This window comes from Pinus tabuliformis, chromosome 1_1, assembly GCF_031772625.1.
Source record: "Pinus tabuliformis cultivar Carrire ecotype Pingquan chromosome 1_1, CPIR1, whole genome shotgun sequence".
In the NCBI taxonomy this organism is placed as follows: Eukaryota; Viridiplantae; Streptophyta; class Pinopsida; order Pinales; family Pinaceae; genus Pinus; species Pinus tabuliformis.
The window spans coordinates 694,307,905-694,320,069 of record NC_142297.1 but is presented as its reverse complement, the minus strand read 5'-3'; positions in this window follow the sequence as shown (position 1 = coordinate 694,320,069).

The window sequence follows — 12,165 nt, the reverse complement described above, 5'->3', positions numbered from 1 at the left end:
TCTAAAAAATGGCAAGGCTACGCAAATCCACTGTCAATCTCGACCATATTCCATGCTAATGATATATCATGACTAACAAACGACATGCACATTCCATGCATGTCAAAACTAGTGAGGAAAACACGCATGCAACTTGATACCCACAAGAAAAACCCATACTAGCTACTGATCTCGATGCTCTCTTACTCTTTCCTGCTTTTCCTTTTCCTTCTTACTCCAAAAAACCAAGAATTCCACACTCTCCAAGAGTGCTCCAAGAAACTCTAAGTATCCAAGAATGTGAGAGAGAGATAGAGGATAATGAGAGAGCTCTAAAATTGAACTAAAAAAAGTCCGTGTTTTGATCCTCATAAGCTTTTTTATGAATGAGACCTATATTTTCTTAATTTTCCTTTATTTTCCTTCATTTTCCTCCTCATTTGCAACATGTGACCTTTCCCCTCCCTTTTCTCTTAATTTCCATTATTTTCATAAGTAAATGTGCCAAAAATGTCATTTTGCCTTTCCAAAGCCTTAGCAATTGCCTTTTCCAATTTCCTTAGCCATTAATAACCAAATGAACACCCACACTAGGATGTCTTGCCCAACATTAAGCTTGGAATAAGTGTCCCATCAATAGTGGTTATTATTTTACCTTTATTATCTTTTATTACATGGAATTTTCACCAAGGCTGTTACAAAATCCTCCACTTTGGTGGAACACCCTCGGTTTTCAATAACACCTATAACCACAAGACTGTTGTAAGCAAAACATACTACTGATGGAGCTTTATAGCTTAGTTCAATGGAATATTTATAATGATCAACCTACTGAGAAGTAAACCAACATGAAAACATAACAAACAAAACATCATAATGCCATGACACCCATACCGCTTATTCGAGCTTTATAACATACCTCATGGTGGTATTTACATCCATATACATATGTACATATACTAGAAATGTTAGGTCACTATACTACTAGTCTAACCCCTTATTTTTGTTATTACAACGCCCTTATTCTATTGTTGTGCCCATGTAGTCCCCATATTGTTATTATTGTGCCCCATAGAAGCCCACTATTGTTATTATTGTGCTCTTACATTATTATTATTATGTCGGCTCTGATTATATTATGACCCCTTAGACTCCTATATATAGAAAGGAGGTCGTGTCAATTGTATCATCCAAGAATTTTTCATTTGTGTAATGTAAAGGAGGTTTCCCCTCAAATAGGCTGAATTCTAAGGTGTTTATCTTTCTTTTTCAATTTTTTGTGCGCTCGTTTCATAACATTTGGTATCAGAGCTTTGGATTCTAGGGTTTCGCTGATCCAAACAGGCCATCATGGGATTTTCTCTATAACTTTTTCGCTACAAAGTTTCAAAAGCTAAAAAAAACCATTTTAGATGAAATTGCATTTAACCCAGGTTCCGAATTTTAGATCTTATCTCGCTATATTTTCAGAGATATGATCTAAGGAATTTAGGGTTTTTGCATGCTCCAGAATTTCAACTAAAACATGCCATTGTGGGATTTTCGCTATAACGCTTTCGATACGAAGTTTCAGAAGCTAAAAAAAACCCATTTGAGAAGAAATTGGTCTAAACCTTGGCTTTGAATTTCAGATCTTTTCTCACTATATTTTCGGAGATATAGTCTGAGGAAGTTAGGGTTTTTACTGACCCCTGAATTACATTCCAAACAGGTCACCTTGGGAAACTCGTCATAGTTGTCTCTCTGAGAATCAGATTAAAATTTCGTAAGAAGTTATAGAAAGAGGATGTATTGTAGTTTCTTGTATATATTTTTCAGAACCAAAGATCAAAAAAGACACATGTGGCACTTCATACATGTTTTCTCTTTAGAGAAGGTATATAATCAGGTCATCTTGGGAGATTTTGCATAACTCTTTCTTGGAGAATCCAATTTTGACAAGACTGGTGGCATTGGAAAGAGGACATAAAGGGCTACTTTAATTCACAATTTCAGAACTGGAAGAGCTGAAATTATAGAGTTATAGGCGTTTCAAGATCGAGCTCCTAAAATCAAGAAAAGATGATATGAGGAAGTTTGATGGCAAGGATCTGGTAATTTGGATACTACAGATGGAGCAATATTTTGATCTACATGAGGTGCAACTGTTACAAAAGGTACATATTGCATTTTCTTATTTAGAACCAGATCAATTTTTATGTTAAAGGGATTTGTTTTCGTAAACCACTCGTTACGTGCTTAGTTTTCACAAAGGAAATGATAGCACATTATGAGGATACAAAGAGAAACACCTTCTTTATCCAATTGATAAATCTCAAACAAAAGTGTTCAATGGCAGAGCACATTGAGGAATTTCAAAAATTGAATATAAAGGTAAATGATATTCCATAGAAGCAAAGGATTGATGTCTTCATAGGTACTTTAAAGGATAACTAAAGGAAAGAGAATTTGGGGGTAATCGAAAATCCATTTTCCTTAACAAATCATCGATCCTGAGGCCTGTGGGTTATGGCCCACAAGCCTTATCAGAAGCATTTTGAGGCTATAAGCCTTCAAAAACCATGGACCACATAACATTATCAGGATTTTCCCACTATCGGGAGCTTCCAAACACGAGTTGAGCCTTAAACCTCGGCCAACACACATATCAGGACTTTCCTTTAAAATCAGGGTCTCCACCATTTAACAAAATACAAAGGAAACACGGGGAAACCTGCTCTGGCACACATAATCGGATTTCAGATCTTACAGACTCAAATCCATATATCGTCAATCCACCATCTTAAGCGCTATTCCTTCAGACCCCCGATACACCCAATCTTCTGATCATCGACTGTAGCATATCGGTGATATCACACATCGCGCTGTCTCCTGAACTCCTAGATTTGTGATCAACGACTAGATCGCAACCGTTGATCTTGAAGCTGATCTGACGGTTGCCACTTAATTGGCTATTGCAATTGCAATGTTACAACTACCAGTTATGATAACTCATAAAGAGTTCTGCCCATGCGATAAATGTTCTACCACTGATGTGATAAAGGATCTCGACCATTGATCATTCAGATTCAACAGTTCCTGTGTATTCTTGCCTGTTTCCTCTTTAATTTAATATTTTTCCATTTGAAGGAATTCTGTGTTAAACACAGTTCCACCACAGTTCTCTGCCATATACCTTTTCACACACGACATGAATATATATAACAATATTCCATTGGATCATTGCTTGCCCTATTGCGGTCGATCATTGATCAACACATTCTCAATCTGGGAATTAAACCCTCGTCACACACATATGAAACAGAGTTGAAAAGAGACATACCACACATACACGCTGTAAACAGACAAAGCATATTTATTATAATATATGAATCACAATTACAGCTAAGGCATTTCAGCCTTAGAACATAGTCTCCTCTCGACTACATTGCAACACTCTGAATTCACAATTTCTATCTATATAACTCTGTCTCTCCCCCCTGAACATGCAGTTTCATGACACATATATTTATATGGAAAATATTATTGGATCAGATCATGGAAGGATCTGATCAATCCTCTAGCAAAATTCCTAAAGCTCTCATATGCATACATGCATATAACACATGGCAGATTACTTTGATAACTCTCCTCGAGACTTTATCCATTCTATCTTTAAATCTATTTTAAAACAAATTTTTCCCTATTTTGCTCCCCTGGTCCACGTCTGCTTTCTTTTTCCACTTTGGATTCCTCCCTCTGTCTAAGAGTGTTGGATGCTCCTGCATCAGAATCCCGAGGCATGAAAATTTCATGACCTCCTGGTCATATGCATCTCCTTATCCTTAGCAATTCTACGCACTGATACTTCACTTCTTCAGTGGAACTGCGTTCATGGTGTTTTGTGAACTGTAACCAAACCTTTGCAATAATAGTCTCCTTTTGCGACATGATACCTCACCAAGCTCTCCTCACTTGGCCTTTTGGCATCCTTCAGGTTCTCTATTCTGGAACCATATGAGCACTCCATGCTCTAGGTTTGCTACAATCATCTCACCTTCTGTTGTCGTTCTCTATATGACAGTAAGACCACAAATTCTCCAGCTTTAAAAAAATGTACCTCTTGTTCCTTCTTCTTTCTCTCTGGAATCCTTACCCTTCTCTTGTACGCAGAATCTTCGTCTTCTCTGATACCAAATGATGGAAAGAGAGAATTTGGGGGTAATCCAAAATCCCTTCTCCTTAAAAAATCATCGATCCTAAGGCCTGTGGGTTATGGCCCACAAGCCTTATTGAAAGTGTTTTGAGGCTATAAGCCTTTAAAAATCATGGACCAAATTTTCCCACTATCGGGAGCTTCCAAGCATGAGTTGAACCTTAAACCCTAGCCAACACACATATCGGGACTTTCCTTTAAAATCAGGGTCTCCACCATTTAACACAATATAAAGGAAACACGGGGAAACCTGCTCCAGCACACATAGCCAGATTTTAGATATTATAGACCCGAACCCATATATTGTCGGTCCTCCACCTTAAGCGCTATTCCTTCAGACCCCTGATATACCCGATCTTCTGATCGCCAACCATAGCATATCAGTGATATCGCACATTGCGCTGTCTCCTGAACTCCCTAAATTGCAATCGACAACTAGATCACGACCTTCGATCTGGAATCTAATATGATGGTTTCCACTTAATCGGCTATCACAATCGTAATATTATAACTACCGGTTCTGATAACTCATAAAGAGTTCTACCGATCTGATAAAGGTTCTACTGCTGACGCAATAAAGGATCTCAACCATTGATCATTCAGATTTAACGGTTCCTATGTATTCTTGCCCGTTTCCTCCTTCATCTAATCTTCTGCCATTTGAAGCAATTTTGTGTTAAACATAGTTCCACCACAATTCTCTGCGATATACCTTTTCACATACAACATGCATATATATAACACTATTCACATATAATAATATTCCATTGGATTGCTGCTTGCCCTATTGCGATCGATCATTGATCAACACATTCTCAATCTGGAAATTAAACCCTCGGCACACACATATGAAAAAAAGTTAAAAAGAGACATACCACGTAGACACACTATAAACACACAACACATATTTATTATAATATAGGCAGCACAATTATAGCTAAGGCATTTTAGCCTTAGAACAGAGTCTCCTCTCGACTACATTGCAACACTCTAAATTCACAATTTCTATCTATATAACTCTTTCTCTCCTCCCTGAACACGCATGTTCATGACACATATATTTATATGGAAAATATTATTGGATCGAATCATAGAAGGATCTGATCAATCCTCTAGCAAAATACCTATAGCTCTCATACGCATACATGCATATAACACATTGTAGATTACATTGATAAGTCTCCTCGAGACTTTATCCATTCTATCTTTAAATCTATTTTAAAACAGATTTTTCCGTGTTTTGCTCCCTTATTCCACGTCCGATTTCTTTTTCCACTTTGGATTCCTCCCTTTGTCTAAGGGTGTTGGATGCTCCTGCATCAATAACATTCAACATGAGGTTTGTCTTTGGGAACCTGATTCATTGGAGAAGGCATTCAGGTGGGCAAGAAAAATTGAAAGCGAAATTATGGAAACAAGGAATCCCACCACTCATGACTAAAATTATGGAAGTGTTTCTTCTCATAGCTTTCCACCACGTACAAGGTTTACACCACAACAACTAGAAGAAAAAAGAGAAAAAGGGCTTTGTTACAATTGCGATAGAAAATGCACTAAAGGTCATAAGTGTGCTGAGAAGAAATTATTTTACATAGAGTATGAAGAGGAGGAAGAAAAGGATCAAGAAACATCAAAAGAAGAGGATATACGCCAAGACCAAACCCCAGAGAAAGAAGAAATGAATCCGACCATATCTTGTAAAGCATTGGCACGAATTACCACTCCTCAAACTCTCAAGATAGAAGGACATGTCAAGAAGAAAAAGGTTCAAGAACTGAAAGATCACTTCGAGAAAGAAGAAATGAATCCAACCATATCTTGTAATGCATTGGTCAGAATTACCACTCCTCAAACTATCAAGATAGAGGACATATCAAGGAAAAAAATGTTCAAGAAGTGAAAGATAACATTGAGCATCTAGAAATGAATCCAACCATATCTTGTAATGCATTGGAAGAAATTACAACTCCTCAAACTCTCAAGATAGAAGGACATATAAAGAAGAAAAAGATTCAAGCAATGAAATATCACATCGAGCATCAACAAGTTCTCCAAATTTTAAAGGATAACGCCACTTTGGTGTATAATCGCATGAAACAACGGGAAGATCAACATTGCAGTGAAAGAAGTTTTGACGTAGGGGATTGGGTATTTTTATGGCTACATCTCAAGCAAGCTATTCATGAGAAGGAAATGTTGACTACAAAGTGCACACAACGAAAGCAAGAATGCAGAAATAAACAAGATCTATGACTGGTACTTTAATCATAGAGAGGTAAGAGACTCCTCTACTGCACAATCTAGCATCACAAATCTATTTTTGAATATATTTGAATATGAATGCCAACAAGAGTATTAGTTCATAATAAGTACCAGGTCTACTTAATCGCTCCAATATCTGACAATTCGTCTGAACAATATTCATGTGCCGAAACATGAACTATGGCCCAACGGTCTACTTCTGAATCTTTGTGACTTCTTCAACCTTAACAAGGCTCATACAAGTTCGAGAATAGAATCCAAAACAATCTACAAAGGAGACATAGATTTACAAAAATTGAGGAATCTTTATTGATGAACTTCAAAACTCAAGTATTACAAAGTTGCTTCTCAAGCAATACCAAGTTACTTCTCAAGCAAAGAGGCTCTCCAAATTTCTCAAAGCTCGAATTCCTCTCTTCCCTAGTCTTCATCTATTTATAGATCTTCCTAGTCTTGGGTTTGGTGATACCTCCATATCGGATATGAGAGAATCTTACTTTACATCAAAATCAAATGCTTACATCAGGTATGAGAGAATCTTGCTTTTGGGTAACCCAGAGGACATCCGCATAGTATCTTACTTTACATCAAAATCAAATCCTTACATCAGATATGAGAGAATCCTGCTTTCGGGTAACCCCAAGGACATCAGCACAGTAATTCAGTCATAAAATATTTTATATTTTTTCTTATCCCTTTATTTAATTATATATGTCGGATTGATTACACTATAAGAGATTCTTTTTCAGGGAACCTTAAAAAAAACCTGTATGCCACCAAAGTCAAACCAGAAAGACATTACAAAATGACAAATTGTTCTAGTTGTTCATGAGAATAATGATGTTCTCTGAACCTAGTCAAGGAGTCATTATTAAAATACTATGAGCAAATTTCTTCCTCACATTCCCAAATTGGTACTTTAGCATATTCTGGTACTTCGTCCTGAAAAATTAGTGGGCCAAAAGGATTTAAATATGGATCTGTCATGGCATGAAATGACTCATAGTCATGTGAAGAGCCATTCATATTTCCCCTGAATCTTCTGAAAAAAATATTTCGTGTAATAAACCAATGAAAGGATCCATTGGCACGGAGTGATGCAAGCATGTGATAGTTGGTGATATTGCTGATATCCAAAATCCTTTTGTATAAAATTCCTGATTGATGTGCCTGTGGTTCTGTAAATCCAGGAAGTTGTAATAACCGGAGAGAGAATGGATAAAAACATAGAGGATTGATACCATAAATGTTCCACCATTCTTTAAACCATTCAGGTGTGGGATCTTATTCTTCGATTTCTGTAACTTGCATCCCATGATATCTAAAATAAAACTGCACATTATAGAAAAACAAGTTAGTTTTATTTTCAAAACACATACATGTATACCAGGCTTTCTCTTGGAGTTCATGATTTTTAGAGTTCTGAAGGTTGGGTGGCAATAGGAAGTGATCAATGTAGATTTCACAGTAGATTATATTTTCATCCGCATCTCTGTGTAATGTGAAATCAAGATTTCTCAAATATTGAAGAAAGCTTAAAGCTTCAAAAGCTTCATCATTTCTTTGCATTTGATCATCCGATTAGAAATAATGTTGTCCAGTTCCATGCCGATATTTGATTTCTTTCATTGGAAACCAATCTACTTGATAATCGAGTAGAGGTTTATGCAGATTCAAAGTGTGAGAACCATCAACACATTTAATGTGAATCTCATTTTCTAATCTTCTCATGACGTAGAGGTATCTGCAGATTCAAAGTGTGAGAACCATCAGCACATTCAAAGTGATTCTCATGACGTTACATCGGAGATTATTTACATCATTTCTCTGTAAAAATTCTCGGCTGAGAAGATCTATGAAGGAATTCTTAACTCCAGAAATAAACTCTACATCAAAACGATATTGGGCCAATGTCATTTGTAATATAACCATTGCTGCATCTTCAAAGTCACATTTTTGGATAGGAAACTTAAGGGCTTGGCAATCTGTTTTGACTATAAAATATTTATAGATCACAAAATCTTTGAATTTGGCAATGCCAAGGCAGACAACTCTAAGTTCTTTCTTTAGGCTGGACCATTTTTTTTGTGTAGTTGACCAGATTCCAGAGGCATACTGACAAATTTCATATTCCATTTTCTTTTTATTACGATCATGTTGGCAAAAAATTGCACCCAATTCGATATCACTAGCATCTGTAATGATGGTTTTAGGCCATTCTTCATTGATTGTGCTTCAAGGAGAAATATTCCTAATTTTTCCTTTAATTCTTCTGACTACCTTTGTCCATGGAATTGGATCTTTTTGCAATATTTTATTCAATAAGACTCTGTCTTGGGCACAATGTCTGACAAATTTGGAGATGTAATTTAAAACTACCCAAGAATATTTGTAGTTGAGTTTTATCAGTGATTCTGTCTAGAAATTTATCTATGAAATCAAGACTATGTTGCATAATGTAATATGATCCATATTGAATCACATATCCCAAGAAATCTATCATAGTCTGAAATAACTTCGTTTTTGAATCTGATAAAACTATACCTTTTTCTTTGACTCTCTTGTAGAATATATTAAGATGCTTTATATGAGAGGGAATATCTACAGAATGAATTAGAACATCATCAATATATTTCTTCAAGAAATCATCCATACCTTCAAAAGTTTCATCCATAATCCTCTGGAAGGCGAATGGAGCATTTACTAGTCGAAGGGCATAATATTCCATTCAAAATGTCCTTCTGGTACTGAAAAAGATGTTTTACACTTATCTTCTTCTTTTATCCCAACTTGCTAGAAACCAGACTTTAAATCAAACTTGGAAAAGATTTTTGACTGTGATATCTGAGACAAAATTACTGAGGGCTTTGGCAAGGGATAAGCATCATAATCAAGAATTTTATTCAGAGGCTTGTAGTTTACTACCAATCTTGGTTTTCCTCTGATAATCTCTGAATGTTTGTTGACGTAAAATCCAAAACAAGCAATAGGGCTATGAGACTTTCTGATCAAACCTTTTTGCAGTAAGGATTTTATTTCTTCTTTACACTACCTGAGTTGTTCAGAATTCATCGGTATTGCTTTTGATCTTCTGAGTTTTCCATGAAATTCCTTTTTCAAAGGAAATTCTACTTCATGTTTATGAATATGGAAAAAGGTATTTGGATCTTTAGAAAAACAAGATTTTAGTTTCTAAGAGATCTCACTTATTTCTTTTTCAAATTTTCCTTTCAGAAGACTTTCATCAATCTTGAGCATTTCTTTCTTCTTCCCCATCTTTGCCAAGGTATTCTGTAACCTGTCAAATCTGCTCAATCTATTAGGACAATTGGAATGAATAAAAGGATAGAAATAATCTATATCTTTGAAGAGAAGAAAATATCCCAATTTCTATGATTTTTCATCATAAGTGCTTCCATGTCTTCTGAAATTTCTTAGGAAAGGAGTTCCTAAGTAAATAGCACAATCAAGCCTTGTGACTAATGGAGCATGAATTTGAACTCCTTCAGATTGAGAAACGAAGACATTTATTATAGCTTCTTTTGTTGTCTTGATTTCTCCACTTGTAGTAACAACTCCTGGACACTTTGCCTTTTGTCTTTGAGGATAGGGAATTACAGTGCGGCTTACTATGTTCAATCTTGAACCTGTATCAATTAGAACCTTCCACCATTCTATGGAAGAACCAATTCTGATATTCATTTTCACACAGTACATTACATTTGCGTTCATTGCATTCATTCCTAATCCAGATCTAGGATCTTCAAATTCTTCATCTAGAATTTCAAAGTCTTCAGATTTGAAAATCCTTTTCATTGGATCATGATATGGATCAAGCTGTCTTTCTAGTTCTTTCTGTTCTGTCTGTGAAGATTCTCATTTTGTGGGTTGTGCATGTAAAGAATTTATATTTTTCCCCTGATGTGCTTCAATGCATAACCTTCTATTCCCTTTGAATTCTTTTCTGAGATCTTTGATAGCTTGAATAATTGTAGGAAGCGTTTGAGGAAGATCATCTTCAATTGTTTGTTGTCTGAATTTTCTTGTTAGACAATCAAATGAAAATAAGGTTGCAGAAGAAATATAGCTATGTTGATTATTTATCTGTGAATTTTATTGTTCTTAATATTGCTATGACTTGGACTGTTGAAGATGGGTCATCAACAATCCTTTATACATTTCTTTGAGTTTTGGATCATCAACATTAACCATTTGTGTAAAATAATTTCTAGAAAGCTCATAATGATCTAAGCTTTCATTTGATAGTGGTTTGAACATCCTGACTGCGTTACATTTGCAAATCTCAGGATCACTGCATTCACAGAGTTCTTGAAAACGTTCATTATAGTGTGGATCTTAGAAATATTCAACTTTAGAATCTTCTTCTTCATAAACAGCATGTATTTGGTCATTTAGATCATAATAATTTTCTGAATCTGTTAATTCTTCACAGCTAGAAGGGAGATCAATAATATTTACCTTGACAAATTTATTCTTATAGCTAAATTGTTTCTTCTTCCTAGATTGTTGTTTGTATTTTTTCAGTTTTGGACAATTTGGAGCAATATGTCCTTTTTCATTGCAATGGAAGCAAAATATTTGCTTCTGTTTTGGCCTTTGATGAAACTAGCATGTTTTTTTGTATTCTTTGGGAGGCCTACTATGAATGATTTTTTTGTTTTCTGTGGATCTAAAATTTTTCTTAGAGTAAGCTTTATTTTTAGAGCGGCGACGATCATATCCCCGTAAACTTTTATAGCCATGTAAATGCCATTGTTTACATAGTTGTTGATAGCCATGTGGTTTAGTGGAGCTAGTGGCAGCTCGAGCAACTTCCATTTCAGAGCAGAGCTCAACAATGACAGCTTTAATAGCTTGTCTTATAACACCAAATTTATAGGCACCAATCTTTCCAGGAAGCTTATTCAAAATGGCAGTAGTTACCCAATTTGGTAAAGAAGCAATTCATATTTATTTCCATTTGGGATCTAGAATCATGTCAGGAGAAAGAGTATGCAGAAGATGGAGATATTCCATAAAATATTCATCAAAATGCTGCATATTAGTAAGCTTCATGGATGTAAGTGTGATTGCAGCAAGTTCATTATTAATCTGAGGATAACCACAAAAATTGACAAGAATGCCATGCATTAGGCAACCAATCATGTTATGCACAGGTAATGAAGTCTGTGGATCCATATATGAAGTATTATTTGGGTTCATTACCACAGATGTTTCCCAAGAAGGAATGAGGATAGGATCATAATGAATTTCTTCTTTAAGCCAAGAATCAAGGAGTCCTTTGAATCCACTGATGATTTTCTTGGTTGCATTTATTGGAGAAATGTCATCTGCTAAATATGTGTGGTAGCAAACCAACATGGAAATCAATGTAGACAGTATTTCTGCTTCAGAACAATTGTCAATATTCCAAGAATATGTGGAAGAAGCAGACCAATCTCTATGATATTCTGATTTCATGACATCTCTTTTATCAGGAGTAGGTGACCAAGAAGAATTCCAAGAAATTCTATCAGTAACTTTATGTACAGTTGTACCTTTGGGTTCTTCTTCATCAGAAAATGAAATCAGATCAAGAATGTCTTTGTCTATCTGAAAAGTTTCTTTATCAGGAGGAGAAAAATTATTCACAAGAAACTCTAAATCTTCTAGAGTAGGAGGAGCAGAGGGTGCCGCTTCAAATTTGTTGAGTAATGTATCAGAACTGG